General features: G+C 38.4%; 1 protein-coding gene and 1 long non-coding RNA gene across 4 annotated transcripts in view; one reads left to right on the top strand and one right to left on the bottom strand.

Moving 5' to 3' along the window:
* The window catches only part of LOC113007388 (inactive dipeptidyl peptidase 10), a 434,773-nt gene that overhangs the window by 141,999 nt on the left and 276,459 nt on the right, over positions 1-16,315 (top strand). The window lies entirely within an intron of this gene.
* LOC145421207 (uncharacterized) overlaps positions 7,445-16,315 on the bottom strand; it is a 72,574-nt gene continuing 63,703 nt past the window's right edge. Inside the window, exons 1-4 of one of the 2 annotated variants that reach the window (XR_013902514.1) lie at positions 12,891-14,296; positions 11,903-11,934; positions 10,751-10,777; positions 7,445-7,766 (exon numbers count right to left, since the gene is read on the bottom strand). This is a non-coding gene — a long non-coding RNA (uncharacterized LOC145421207). Of the gene's footprint in view, positions 7,767-10,750; positions 10,778-11,902; positions 11,935-12,890; positions 14,297-16,315 lie in introns of those variants that run through there. The other variant, XR_013902513.1, reaches the window with a different exon arrangement.

The raw sequence follows: 16,315 nt of genomic DNA, 5'->3' as shown, positions 1-16,315 counted from the left end.
CAGAAGCTGCATTAGCACTGCGGTTGTGTCTCATAGGCTGCCGGTTGTCCATCCTGAGCCCCAGTTTAATTATGTGTCCATCATTTTCAGATCTCACCACCTTTACCAGTATACCAAAAGCACCGTTGACCAAACCGTTTAGTGTGTCCAAGTTTCTGGTCAGCATGACTCGAGCTCCTTCAGCAACATTCAGAGTGTCAGGTAAATCATTTCTCCCACCTGTAAATGGTTTGTCTCTTCGTTCCATTCTGCCTGTACATTTATCCTTCTGGAAATCGTCTGCATTGATGATTATGATGTTTGAATGAAGCTTCTTCAGGGTATCTGTGTTGTGGGATTCCACATTCTTGTTGGTGGCATAAATGTGTAAGACCTCAGTTGGACATTCTTCTGGTGCAGTCACAGCCTGTGACAACAAATCTCTGTCGCACTGAGAAAGCTCATCTGTCTTTTCTTTGACTCTAATCCTGTTCAGCATCTCTGCAAAGGCCACATCATCTTTCTGACGCATGATCTCGGTTAGAGTGATCATCTGAAAATGTTCCTGCCATAGGTCAATCTGTTCTGGATCGTAAACACAGAGAGGTTTAGACTGTCGCACTGGTGGCAGCTGGTAAAAATCTCCAACAGCTAAAACTGACATTCCACCAAAAGGTCTCTGAGTGCCTTTGATTTGTTTCAGTCTTGCATCCACATAAGCAAAAAGGGGTTTTGAAACCATTGAAATCTCATCAATAACAATAATTTCAGCATTCATCAGCTCAGATCTGACTTCATCCAGTTGGTTACCAAGTCCTTGAATGGGTGGTTTCAGACTCCTGGGTAGTTTCAGTAGAGAATGTAATGTAGAGCCATTGATAGAAAAAGCTGCTGTACCGGTAAATGAAGTCAGTAAAACAGTTGGATTTGATATGTCAGCTTCTTCTGCATTAGCAGGCAGTCTGCTCAGGATCTTTGATGCTTCAGAATGAATACACTTAATCAGATGTGACTTTCCAGTTCCTGCACCACCATTGATATAGAAGAAAAATGGATCTGGGTTCAAACCACAAACTCGCTGAATACACCAGTCTCTTATGGCATAGAACACGCAGGCCTGCTTCTGGTTCAGATTCTGATACATTACACGTACCACGGCTGGATCTACTGCAGGTTGTTCTCTGATGGCTCTGATCTCTGTTACAGCATCAGACTGACGACTGTAGTCGGGGACATTCTCCTGTTCGTTCTCATCATCAGAATGTCTCTCAGGAAGATTCTCATCACATTGCAGCCTCACAACTTCAGATTCAGGAGCAAGATTACACCATTCATCAATCACAACATCCCTATTTTGTTCAAACTCTTCCAGTGCACTCTCAATATCCTCAGAGTTCTTCTCATACTTGTCTTTATTTCTTTTCACAACCCTTTTCACAGACTCACTGTGGTCTGAACATGGAAGTCGTACAAAACCTGAGTTGTAGAAGGACTGATAGGTTTGGAACCCTTGTGGTTTCAGTTCCTGCTCTGATCTGTGTGGAAGGTAAAGTCTCAACAGTCGACCATAATATTGCTCAGGATCTTTTTCCTGTGAACAGTGGTAATATCTGATTATAGCTGGTTTATCATTCTTTCGCCTTTGTACAAATCCAAGCTGGTTTAGAAGAGGAAGCACATCTTTTCCTTCATTTGGACCACTCACCAACCTGCACAAGGCAGCAAAATCAGCCAGTGACATTTCCTCATATTCTGGGGTCTCAGGTCTGCATTTGTATTTATCACTCAAACTTGTCATCCAAATATTACAACTGTCGTGTGTTGTGCTTTCCAGGAAGCTCATGGGCCGACTCATTTTTACTGGGTTATCATCTGTTGGTACAAATACAACACTGCGGGAACATTTTTTCATTTTTAGGCCACAGACTCGAGTCACACACTCCTGTGCACTGATCTCTCTCTTTTTTGAGTAAGCCTGCATCACAGCTCTCATTTCATCACACTCATTGACGGTGTTCTTATCAGAGTTGTCAATAACTGTCTTCAGGTATTCAGAGAGGCCAGATTCTTTCTTTGTTATATATTTACAGAGGTATTCTATACATGAATAGGCATTCAAAATGAATGAGACATCTAAATTAGAGTTCCAGGCTTCAAGCAGGTCTGGGTTGTAATTGTTGATCCAACACTCATTTGGGTCACGTTTCAGAATCAGAGCTGTTTTCTTGTTTATGTTCTGGAGGCATTGTTCATACTCATTCATTGTTAAGTTGCATCGTGACAGAATCTGCTCTATGGTGAGGGAAGCAGCTTCAGGTTCCTTCAGCAGGTTCAACAAAGGTCTGAGTTTGGCTTTTGCAGCTTCAGTGTCTGAATCCTCATCCTGTCTCACAATCATTGTTCTTGTGGCTGGTGGTTTGGGAAACCCAAATCTACAACCAGAGTTCACACTCTTAAAGCATGTCTTTGTGTGGTTTTTGCTGTGCTTTTGTAGCTCAGTGACTTTTTTGTGCAGTTCAGGTTGTTTTTCTGGATCAGGGAGTTGAGCTGAGATGTATCTGTCAACAAAGTCACAGACAGTTTGGTCGTCATCCACATCTGCTTCTACCTTTTCTCGAATCCACAGCAACATGTGTATATGTGGACTACCTCTGTGCTGGAACTCAACTCTGTAAAAGTAATCAATGATCTCACCAAGGGGCTGTGCAGGAGAAAAAAGCAAATCTCTGAACAAAGCCTCAACACGTTTATCAAACATTCGCATGGTGGTTACTGGATTTGATCTTAGAATTTCACACTTTTCTGACCAGTCCAGGGCTTCAAAATCAACCTCTTCACCTTGCTGTCTCTTTATTGCTTGAATCACTTCAGGCCATCTCATCTCAGCAGCAGAGAAAGTGACAAAGAACTGAGGTGTTCCTATTTGGCGAACCATGCTGAATAGATCTCTGGTAGTTTTCTGCCAGTAAGCTGGAGTTCCTCTGAGTGGCTGCATAAATCTGATTGCATCTTTATTTCTTACCAGCTTCTCTACTTCTGTCTTACTTTGTAACATTCCTGATGTGATTTTGCGTCCATCTTTGGTCATAGTTTTACCTTTCCTTAGCTGTATCGTCATACTGGAATTAGCCAAGTGTATTTCAGTGACAAACTGTGAGAAAAACAGGTAATTTGTGTCTTTAGCAAATCTTGCATCAATGTTGAAAAGCCTTGATTTGAAGTAAGCACTTGGTGTGAGTTTAAGAAGTCTCTTTTCATCCAGTGTATTCTGACCAGTAGGAAACTGCACAGGAAATGCCATGGCTTCCAAATGAGGAGTTCTGAAGAAGCTAACAGGATTGTTTCTTTCTGCAGGAGCCACACAATATGTGTTATCAGTGAAACAGAGAATCTCTTCTGAAATGTCTACAGGCTGCAGACAACTTTCTAGAGCAAAACCTCCATTGTTCAAATCACTTTCTGGTTCATCTGGATTTTGTTCCTCTGGTTGTTCATCACAGGATTGCATATTAATATCTTGGTCACTTTGACACTCACTTTCACACAAAAGGGCATCTTTTTCATAGTTGTCAATTTCCATTAAATCTGCTTCATTATAATCATCACTTGCCATGCTGGCTTCATCACTGCTGTCATCATCAGGTAACGTTGGATCACAAAGCAATGCATCATCTCTGATAATAATATCTGTGTACTGTGGATGAATTTGTTTCAGTTTACGCAGAGCTTGAATGAGTTTAGACCAGGTGACAGTCTGGAACAGCTGATGGCCTTTGTAGCACAGTCGTCTTTTCAGCTTTATCCTCATGATCTGTGATTGGCTTCTGATCCTCGGTAAAGAGTCAACTGTTTGTTGGACCTCAGATGGTACACACACCACATTACCACGTATGAGTCTCTGTCTCCCCTTTGGAAGAGGAATAATCTTAGCAAATGGTATGCATTTGGCAATCAGATGTCTCTCCAGAATGTTGAGATCACAAAGTTCAGCTGGAATATCCTGCAGTTCTAAACCATTAACAGCAGCAAGCCTGGGCATGCATCCACTTTTGAGGGAACTGTGACATGTGTGACAGATATACTCTTTTTTTCTCTCAACAGGAAAGCTGCAGTGATCATGACATGCTTCATCACACACATGAACAAATTTACCAGTTAGGCACTGATGAGCTACAGTCTGGTGTTTTGAGTAATTTTCTCTTTTGCAGATTTTCACCTGATTAGGAAAAGAAGCTTTTAGACAAACAGTACAAACATAAGATGGTGCTGACTTAATGTTGGATCTGAAACGAGATATGGCCTCATTCATTAAAGTGTTCTCTGGATGACACTGTAAACTCTCAGCTGGTCGATGCATCTGGCGATATTTCCGTTTTATATTCATTGCACATCTGATATTATGCATCTGTCTGAAAGAAAAACCGTTCCAATATTTTACTCTCATTCGTTCTCTCATATTGTCCTTGTGTTGTTGCTGAAATTGTTTTTCTTCTCCATACCGCTTTGTCATATAAGATCGTTTTTTCTGTTTAAAATCTTCGCTTTTTTTATATAGGTTATATACATATGACCTCATGTAAGCTTTATGTTTCTCTCTGAATCCAGCACAAGTTCTGTATATTCTTCTTATACGCTCTTTCTGCTTTTCTCTGAATATGGGAGACTCTCTATATGTTCTTGTTACACGTTCCTTCTGCTTTTCTCTGAATATGGGAGACTCTCTATATGTTCTTGTTACACGTTCCTTCTGCTTTTCTCTGAATATGGGAGACTCTCTATATGTTCTTGTTACACGTTCCTTCTGCTTTTCTCTGAATATGGGAGACTCTCTATATGTTCTTGTTACACGTTCCTTCTGCTTTTCTCTGAATATGGGAGACTCTCTATATGTTCTTGTTACACGTTCCTTCTGCTTTTCTCTGAATATGGGAGACTCTCTATATGTTCTTGTTATACGTTCCTTCTGCTTTTCTCTGAATAGGGGATTGTCTTTATATGTCCTTATGACACATTCTCTTTTTCTCTCTCTAATTTTAGCACTTTCCCTATACATCTTTCTTAAATGTTCTCTCTGTTTCTCCTTATAGGTAGCATTTAATTTATACAATTCATTTTTGTACATGCTCTTTTTCTGTCTGTGATCAGGATCATTACACTTCTTAGTTGAGTTTTTTTTCTTTGTCTTGAAGCTTTCATCAAACCTGTACATCTGCCTTTCTTTCTTCTTCTGATTTTCCTTTCTCTGTGGTACTTTTTCTTGGGCTAATAATCTTCTCCTTATTTTTCTCCTTTGCTGTTTATTATATTTCAGCAGTTTATTTGAGAGTTCCTCTGTTATATTAGTTAAACAGTAGGCAGTGTTTGAATCATTCTGAGGAACAGAATCTGATGTTACCTGCGTTTCTCTCACAGAGGATGCAGATGTTTCTTTTTCTAAATACTCAGAAGGAAGATGGTTGTTTTCAGTAGCAGCTGTCTCATTTGAATAATCCACTCTGGATGATGTCACTTCAGTCGTTAAAGTGTCTCTCACAGTCTTCTGTGTCTGGTCAGTAGATCTTTGGGAGTTTATTTCATGAACGGCTTCATTTAAAGCTGGTGCTGTAACAGTTGTAGCTGTTTGTCTGTATTCGGTGGTTTGATTAGCATCTCTTTGGTCAGCAGCGTTTTCACTGTGAAACTCGATGGGCTGTAGCTCATAAGTGCAGCTTGGTGCGATGCTGAACATTCTGTACAAACGTTTGATCCTGTCAATCATGTCATTAAGACGTGTGAATTTCAACATAACTGCAGTTCCACCACTTACACTTAGCGACAATGGCATACCAGTAGACTTACGTGGGTGAGGGTCAAAATATGCATATTCACCTGAAGTCAGCCTGCTAACAGCGATGACTGTTCCTCCCATGACTAGCAAAGCATAGCGAACGTCTGAAGCCAAACACTGTAATCCCTGTTCAAGGCTCGGAAAGTGATCTGTACCATCAAATGTGCCGTAATGAGCAAACTGAGACATGTCGACTTGATACTCGTGTGTGCGGCTGGTAACAACTGAGGGAAGTTCATCGCAGGCTAGAAACACACTGTTCACAAACCTCAGTCTGGCATCTGAATAGACGGCATGGCCTTTGTCCAACACACGGTTTAGATCTGCTCTGGTAATAAATTCATCCTCGTGTAAGAATGACAGGAAAACCAAACTGTTAGCCATGCATTGCTGATTCCGGTACTTTCCATACCTAGGAGCGGCCTGGCTTCGGGAAGCACAGACGCTACTCACTCGTGGATTTTCACTGTTTGTAACCTGTACATGAGACTGTCCTGGAGCTTGTCCATCATGCTGTGTTTGTACAGTTAGCTGGGGTTTAGTCTGGATTACCTGCATAACTTCAGGCTCTGGGACAGACACTGAGGGAACACTTCTTTTTACCACATCTGCATAAGACACTGTGGCTGTCTCTCCATCATGCTGTGTTTGTACAGTTAGCTGGGGTTTAGTCTGGATTACCTGCATAACTCCAGGCTCTGGGACAGACACTGAGGGAACACTTCTCTTTACCACATCTGCATAAGACACTGTGGCTGTCTGAACACTGCTCTGCACTTCTGTGCTGGGAAAAGCTGAAACACACACCTTTACCTGCTCACTGCTCTGAGAAACATTCACCTGTTCTTTCTGCTTTTGCCATCTAAGCTTCAGGGACTGCGACCTTTGACTTTTTCTTGGCATTTTGCTGAAGTACAATCTGGAGCTTATATGTGGTTATACACAAATATAAACAAAACTGAACCTTGAAACACAGAAAAACTTATAACTCCTTAAGTTACTGTTAAATCTGAGAAATGTACTATTATACTATAAAATGTTTTTATGAATATATGAATAGATGTTAAAAAGCTGATTTGTACTCCAAACTCAAAATAAAGGAAATTCAAAGTTCTCTGGAAACAATTTGGTCCGTTTTATTGTAGCTCTTTTAGAAACGGGGTTTCTTCAGCTGGATGTTCTGCAGCAGTCAGGAAACAGGAAGTCTGGGTCCTCAGGCACTTCTCGATGACAATACTGACTGAATACTTACACTGAGTGACAAAATGGGTTTGTCCTTAAATAATAATACTATAAACTTGCAGTCAAATGTTATAGCCAATGAAACAGACTAACAGACTGGATCTGATTTATTTATCTGAATGTATGTATTACAAAATAACCAGATTATCTTATTACAAATAAACTTATAAAAAGGTGATATTTTATACAATTGATCAAAGTAAGCCAAACTAGCAGTCCAAACTAAAGTCTAATGCAAAATTAAAATGACAAATGTAGGGCTGTGTAAGTAGTTTCTACTATAAGTTCTACTGTACTGTAATTCTACTACTGTATATTCAACTTGTAATTTAAAGCAAAATGACTGAATGTGAGAGAGCTTAATGACAGGAAAGAAAGAGCAGTGAGAGCAGAGATCTCTCAGAATTCTGTAACAGATCAAGTTCTGGTAACTTGGATTTCTGAAAATTGGATTCTGAAAGGATTCTCAAAACTTGGATTCTCAAATTAGATAGAGCAGTAGAGATAGAGGGATACAAGATGGAATGGCTTTCAAATTAGATAGAGCAGTAGGGATAGAGGGATACAAGATAGAATGGCTTTCAAATTAGATAGAGCAGTAGGGATAGAGGGATACAAGATAGAATGGCTTTCAAATTAGATAGAGTTGGGAGAGTGATAGGATAGACAGAATTGCTTATAATGATAGAGAGAGAGAGGATCTTCTGCAGCAGGTCACCTGTAAGACACAAAAGGCATGGAATTAGTCATATTTCCAACATGCTTGGATTTACCATATTCTTCAGACTATATGGCACACCTAAAATCCTGTCATTATCTCAAAAACATACAATGTGCCTAGCGTATCAATTCTGGTTATGCTTACTGACCTCAAACGGGATTTCTGTGGTACACAGCGCTCAAAATTCTGTCAAATATTTTAGTAAGACTTCGTAAGCTACAAAGCTGCGCTGCTTGATGTATTGTCAGAGCATTATGGCTACCATAGTCAGGACCCTCGCAGAGTAATTCGTACGGTGCTTCAACATAACATTATGGTGTGTGTACAAGGACCTGGCACGTGCTAAGAGACATGCTTAAGAAGCAGATTTCAAACTGATCAACCCATGAAGAGTTTGATGGATTTGTGGATGAGGAATGAACTGAAAAAGTGAGTGTATTGTTCTGTATTTTATGTGTTACAACTGAACAGTGTTGAGAGTTGTTTGTGAATGACTTGAATAAAGTTTGACTTATCTGACTGTTTGTTTGGCTTAATCTGCCTTAAAAACAGGCTTGTTTATTGACATTATGCCTTATAATCTCAAAAATACAATACATGTAGGGCTTTAAATACTAAAGACTTCTACAGTAAATTATTGGACTGAACAGAATGACAATGTTTAACAAATGATGGTGGAACTGTTATAAGGACATTTTTACATTCTATTAAAACAATAAACTAAGTCTATAAACTCAAACTAAGACGTGCTGCTACAGTAACTTACTGTAAATATTAAATGGTCCAACAAAACCAACACACTGAGGTTACAGCACAGTTTCAGGTCACTCTGTATGAATTTTGGCAAAATGAGAAATTTGGAGACAGCTAGTTTCTACACAGCAGTTTCTACATATTTCAGTCACATTTGGGGCATGTTTGATACACAGCAATAAGCACTACACTAAATCTATAATAAACTTATCATAGCTGATATAAAGGCCTAATTAGCAAAATTTAGTATGATGATCATTTCTTTGTAGATCATTTCATGATAAAAAGAACAGAAGTGAGTGCTGTATCTGAGCTGTTGCATGTAAGATCTTTGCTGGAGATTCCCACATTTCTTAAACAAACAAACAAACATGACTTTCAGACAGTTCATCTTTTGTAAATTAGGGCAGGATTATTTTCAAAAAACAGCCTTGATAAAAATATCAGGCCACTATAAAATGTCTTATGTTTATGATTTCATCCCACCTATATTTTGCAAGTCATTATGACAAATTACAAAAAGCAGTTTTTAGGCAGTGATTTAAGGGAAGAAGCTTTTGAAATCCACAATGCCCTACCACCAGTGGTCTCAAACTCTGGTCCTTAAGGCCTGGTGTCCAGAAACTTTTCTATGTGTCCCTGTTGCAACACACCTGAATAACATTAGTAGGTCATTAGCAAAACTCTACAGAACGTGACTGCATGCTGAGGTGGTAATTCAGCCATTTGATTCATGTTATAGCAGCTCATGAGTGAATGAACATGATGCAATGAAAGTACTTTTAGAAGTACATTTTTCCAAACACTTAAATTACTTAAATTTGAACAGTCTTCGGGGATGCCACTTCAACACAGTCAAATTCTATACTCTCACTAATGACCTACAAATGTTATTCAGGTGTTTTGTAACAGGGACACGTGGAAAAGCTTCAGGACACCGGCCCTTGAAGAGTGGAGTTTGAGACCCCTGCCCTATGTGAATATTTAATTGTCCCTAAACTGCTAGTCGTGAGCTGCTCTAATGTGAAACAAACACATATAGTTCTGTAAAGGTTTACAAAGAGATTTCTAAGGATCTGGAGACCCCAGAAAACAAAAACGCTCCCAGATATTGTAGCTGAACAGGCAAAAACAAGTTGCCTAATAATATCTCGATGATAACCAAGAGCTGTGCTGACTAACTGCACTAAACTGAATCATCTATAGTGAGAGAAAAACACCAGCATTAAAGTCAAACATGGTGCTGTTACTGTGATGTCCCAGAGTTCCTTTACTACTTCAGGACCTACATCAACTCATCAGGTCCTGGGCTTAAGTTTAATCACACTTAGGATCTGAAGCACACAAGCAAGTCCAATTGAATGAATGAAACAAAACACTTGGTGTAAACGAATCAGTCTGGACTTTAATGAAATTAAGATACTTGGTATGACTTGAAAACCCTATCCATCCATCCATCCATCCATTCGCTTCCGCTTATCCTTTTCAGGGGGCGCTGGAGCCTATCCCACCTGTCATAGGGCGAGAGGCAGGGTACACCCTGGACAGGTCGCCAGTCTGTCGCAGGGCCAACACACAGGGACAGACAACCATTCGCACTCACATTCATTCGCAGATACACACCTAGTGACAATTTGGATTATTCAATTAACCTATCCCCACAAGCTGCATGTCTTTGGACGGTGGGAGGAAGCCGGAGTACCCGGAGGGAACCCACGCAAACACCGGGAGAACATGCAAACTCCACACAGAAAGACCCCGGCCTGATGTTGGAATTAAACTCAGGACCTTCTTGCTGTGCGGCAACAGTGCTAACCACCGTGGTACTTGGTATGACTTGAAAACCCTATATTGGGCCTTAATTAAGACTTTTTTCTTTTCTTTTTTTGCCTGTCCTGTTTGGATCTAATTAAGACAATTCTGAAATTACAGTGGACCAAAATCAACCAGTGATGTAAACCAGTCATTACCAGTTACTGTAAATGCTTGATGGTAATTGTTGCTATCAGGGCATCCACAGCTGGGTATTAGAGACCAATATGTTTTTACATTAGACCAGGTTGTTCTGGTTCAAAAATAAAATCATCACTTTAAAACTGCTTTTTGTATTTATCCAGGTCATCCTTGTTAGATGATTTGAAACATGTGAAAAAAAGCATAAACAAAATAAATCTGCAAGGAAGAAAGACCTTTCTCAGCACTGTACTGCAGACAAAACCTATACTTACCAGACTTGCGACGATCAGATCAGTATCCTAGAGAAAGGAAACAACACATCAGATCACTGTTTAATGACTTACACTGTTGAACCTCTTCACACACAATCCAATTTACTGTGACATGAAATAACTAGTAAGATCCTCAATTTCTTCAAGCCTTTATGAACTCACTGTAGTCTAAAGAGGACAAACTTTAGTTACAGAGTCTCACATGACGATAACATGTGTAATAAAGGCATGCATACTACAGAAGTGCAAAGAAGAGGCACCAATATTTGTTGGTACAGATTATGGCTTTTTAGCTCCATCATTTTCTATCACAAGTCAGTGCTTAATAAAGTGTGGAAAAACCACAACTGTTAGAATCAACGGAAAACCTCATTAGGTTTTAGTTCTGATCTGAATATGTAAATCCTAAAATACATGTAAATTCTGACATGTTATAGTAACAACAGTGGCACGCCATTTTTGCAATTAATTTCTTAAAAATTATAATAAAAAGTCCTTCCATTGTACCTGTTGGCAGGAATCTTTTTGTATTTTGCAATATTTCCCTTTTATATATAATTTTCAAACACATTGTATCAAGCAACTTATTAAGAAACTGATTTAAACTTAGTGTACATAAATTACACACAGGCTTTAACATACACAACATTGCCTACTCACAACTCTGGTTCTCTTAGTCTTTTATTATTGCTTAAATGTTTAACGTACCACTTCTGTTCACTCAGGCAAAAATACTTCTATAGTGGTCTGACTTTAATGTAATACATAAGCAGAATATGAGTGAAGATATAAATCAACAACTGTGGTGCTCTTAAGTGTTTAAGCTACCACTTACACTAACTCACCTAAAATGCGTTCATAGTTATGTCTGCTAGGTAAATCCATAAACAAACGGAGAACATGAACAACTGTATAAAAACAGTTGTTTGTGTTCAAACATAAAAATCAGACACAAATGGCCTGTTAAACTTCAGGGACAGTCAGAGGTCATGTGTGGGGCCTTTGCTGCTACAAGGTATAAATTCTGACCATTTGTTTTTGCCCATCAGTAAATGGTAATGTCACAAAAACCAAACTACGTTAGGTAAGTTGCTAAACATGTTACACAGTGACAATGTCATATTACTGCAGTTACAATTGCTGCTTACTTACCAGCAAAGGCAAAACCGAAGTTCTGTTTCACTCTGTAACAAAAGAACAAAAATACAGAATCAGACAACTGAAATCAGCATCAGAGTCAATACTGCATCACAATCTGTAGTGGGAAAAAAAATCTGTTAAATTCTTTGTTTACAACAGCTTTACTATAAACACCCCATCTTCTCTTTCTGCACCTTATTAAAGATTTCTGTCTTTATTAAGGTGATGTGTCGTTTTATCCATCTGCAATTCCACAGAAATTCCTCATGAACGTAAAGTTCTAATACTTTGGTGCTATTACATAACACAGCAGATACCACAAGCAATGATTTGCTCGCACTGCACACTTGATCAAATGATAACATCACAGTTTCAAAGCGTGCAACAATCACAAATAATACTTGATACTATAAATGCTTGATGGTAGTTCTTCGTATCAGGGCTTCCACAGCTGGGTATTAGAGACCAGCATGTTCTCACATTAGAACAGATAGCTCTGGTTTGGTTTTCTCTGCTTCATACCTGAAATCATCACTTTAAAATGCTTTTTTGTATTTATTCATATCATCCCTGTTAGATGATTTGAAACATGTGACAAAAAAGCATGAACAAAATAAATCTGCAAGGAAGAAAGACTTTTCCCAGCACTGTACCTCAGACAAAATGAACTCACTTTAGTCTAAAGAGGGCAAAATTTAATTGCAGAGTCTCAAATGGCCTTAACATGTGTAATAAAAACAATAATTACTACAGAAATGCTTTGATAAGCCTTTAAAATTAGACATAAATGGCCTATTAAACTTCAGGGACATTTTTAGGGACACTCAGAGATCTAGTGGGGGGGGGGGGGGGGCTTTACTGCTTATAAATCCTAAATGTGTTTTTGCCCATGAGCAAATGGCAAGATATCACAAAAAGCCAAACTATTGTATGTAAATTGCTAAAAATGTTACACAATCCCAATTTCATATTGCTTCAGTTACAATCACTGTTTACTTACCAGCAAAGGCAAAACCAAGCTTTATTTCACTCTGTGTAACAAAAGACAAAGAACAAAAATACAGGATCAGAAAACTCAAATCAGCATCAATACTGCATCACTCTCTGTTGTCAAAAAGATTCACTAAACTTCTTTGTTTACTACAGCTGGAATACAAACAACAACTCTCCTCTGTTTTCTTTGGTCTACATCTCATTTAAGATTGCAAAACACTCATACATGAAAAACTGCACGACATATTTTTAAGGCTTTAATATTTGAGGTGGTCTGCATTCAAATTCTACTTCCTAAAATATTACCAACTGCACATAGTATCATAGTAAATATGCTGTAGTTTTAAAATAAATATCTATGTACCATACTAATAATAATATACTGCCATATTTTATTTATGTGAAGGTGGGCTGTTGTTTATTTCATTAATTTCCCACAAAGTGAGAATTTAAACTGTGCTGCAGATTTAGGTTGGCACAAACAAGCCTTTGTTAAACAGTTCTTAAAAATTAAAGTCTACATATTAGGAGTTCTTATTATTCTTGGGCTATGTCCACACGTACACAGGTACTTTTGAAAATGGAGATTTTTCTATGCGTTTGCACCTTTCGTCCACACTTAAACGGCGTTTTCGGTCACTGAAAAACTAAAAACGCTTGCCAGAATATTTTCGAAAACTCCGTTTTTGCATTTATGTGTGGACAGGGAAACGGAGAAAACGCAGCGCCTTTTTTGACGTCACACTGTGCGCCACGTTATTGTTTCGGTGAAATGCATTTCTACAATACGGTTACTGTTAATTGTTCTCTCTGCAGTGTTTAAATGCTTACATATGCGCACACAGTTACTGTCCCCCCACAGATATGACTCGGTTCTGCTTCTATGCCCCATCTTTGTTTACCATTTCCCACCGAGGCTTCTAGACTTCTGATTGGCCAACATTTCTACACGGTTAGGAATATAGCGCCACCTGCTGCTTTGGCATGTTCCTAGCAGCGTTCTCCTTCATTTCTGCATTTATGTGTGGACGGGATTGTTTTTTAAAACAGAAACGGAAAATCTCCGTTTTCAAAAATACCCGTGTATGTGGGGACATAGCCTATGTTTAATCCTCAGTTTCTCCCCCCCTCCTTTGTCTTAATTAACCCACAAGACCTGCACACACGTGACTCTTTTTCTCCCGTGTTCGGTCAGAGGCGGTAAAATGGCTCCTTTGATCTTGCCGACAGCTGACACTGAATCTAAGATGGCGGTTCGTTAAAAACTTTACAGCATAAAGAATGAGGCTGTTTTAACCAACTGATTTGTGAAGAGAACTAACTGCACCTTATGTAACAGACTGACAAACACACCAAATGTAATTAATAAAACAACACAATAACCGTGGTTCACAGTCAAATTTTCATTTCACACTGGGCTCAAAGGAGTGCTAGGCATTAGCATCGGGTTGTTAGCTCATCAAACACTCCTTTTACATACAAAAATGACAAAGTTTCACTAAGAAAAAGCAACCACTGTGTTACTCTAATATGAGTTATACCTCGGTTGGCTTTATAAATCACTAAAAGAACTCGTTAAATCACACAAACAGACTATAAACATTTAGGAGAGAAGAGGAGAAGCAGAGCAGCGGCACTCACCCAGAGCGGACTCAGCGAAGTGTGCTGAAAGGCGGATGTCCGGCAGTCAGGTAAAAGATGAGGCGTTCACGGGTAGTAGGAAATTCCAGTATTACACACAATGGGCATTGTAAACATCAAAAATGTAGGTGATTTTAAATATTCTATACAATATTTATTTGCTACAGAAAAAACTCGCAGAACTTTAAATCTATAACTTGAATAAATATTATTAGAAGGCTCTACTCCTGAACACCAACACCAAAGAGCTGAGTTCACCAGACCTGAAAAAAAAAACAACAACAACCAGTCCAGGACAGTCAGTCTGCAAAGATGTTTTAAAGACAAATATATATATATATAAACATTATCCATTAAGGATTCCCCTCAAAACAAATGACTATAATTTCCTAACCGTAAGGGCTAGAACGGTCACTGCACCGTTTTGTTCAGAAGAGATGGGGGAATCTTCCAGTGTTAACAATTTATCATTAAAATGTGAATTTTTAGAGATATACGACATGGATGACTTGTTGACTTAGAAGCCACGAATTCCCCAATATGCAAATTTGAATGCCTGAGGCCACATATATGATTGGCTGCCTGGGAAGCCGTGCAGGCCCTGATTTGTGGATTTGAATTCCTCAGCCCTCAGATATGATTGGCTGGCTTAGAAGCCATGAAGGCCCCAATATGCAAATTTGAATGCCTCAGGACACATATATGATTGGCTGGGAAACCGTGCAGGCCCTGATTTGAAAATTTGAATGTCTAAGTCCTCACAGAGGATTGGCTGCCTGGGGACCTGGCAGAAATATATAGAAATACTATGATTAAGCATAAATACTACATTTAGTAGAAATACTATGTTTTAGCACAAATACTATAAAAAGCAGAAATACTATAATTTAGCAGAAATACTATATTAAGCACAAATCCTATAAAAAGCAGAAATAGGATGATTAAGCATAAACACTACATTTAGTAGAAATACTATGTTTGAGCAAAAATCCTATAAAAAGCAGAAATATTATATTAGGCACAAATCCCATAAAAAGCAGAAATAGTATGATTAAGCATAAATACTACATTTAGTAGAAATACTATGTTTTAGCACAAATAGTATAAAAAGCAGAAATACTGTAATTTAGCAGAAATACTATATTAGGCACAAATAGTATAAAAAGCAGAAATACTATATTAGGTACAAATCCTATAAAAAGCAGAAATACTATATTAGGCAAAAATCCTATAAAAAGCAGAAATACTATAATTTAGAACAAATAGTATAAAAAGCAGAAATACTATAATTTAGCAGAAATACTATGTTAGGCACAAATCCGATAAAAAGCAGAAATACTATAATTTAGCAGAAATACTATGTTAGGCACAAATCCTATAAAAAGCAGAAATACTATAATTTAGCAGAAATACTATGTTAGGCACAAATCCTATAAAAAGCAGAAATACTATAATTTAGCAGAAATACTATATTAGGCATAAATCCTATGAAAAGCAGAAATAGTATGATTTAGCAGAAACACTGTATTTAGCACAAGTACCGAAAAGTACCAGAAATACTATGATTTAGCAGAATAGTAATAACTTATTGAAACACAAATGCACAGAGGGACACACAAACACAGGCTCTAATCCAGTCAACCAGTCTAACTATATTCAATTTAAATCCTACAATGACATGCTGCCAAATAAGGGCAGGGTCCTCTCTCTCCCACTAAACACACACACACACACACACACACACACACACACACACACACACACACACACACACACACACACACACACACA

The sequence above is a fragment of the Astatotilapia calliptera genome, chromosome 16, assembly GCF_964374335.1.
Source record: "Astatotilapia calliptera chromosome 16, fAstCal68.1, whole genome shotgun sequence".
Taxonomy (NCBI): domain Eukaryota; kingdom Metazoa; phylum Chordata; class Actinopteri; order Cichliformes; family Cichlidae; genus Astatotilapia; species Astatotilapia calliptera.
Note: the sequence above shows the minus strand (reverse complement) of the source record. Positions and strands in the feature narration are given on the sequence as shown.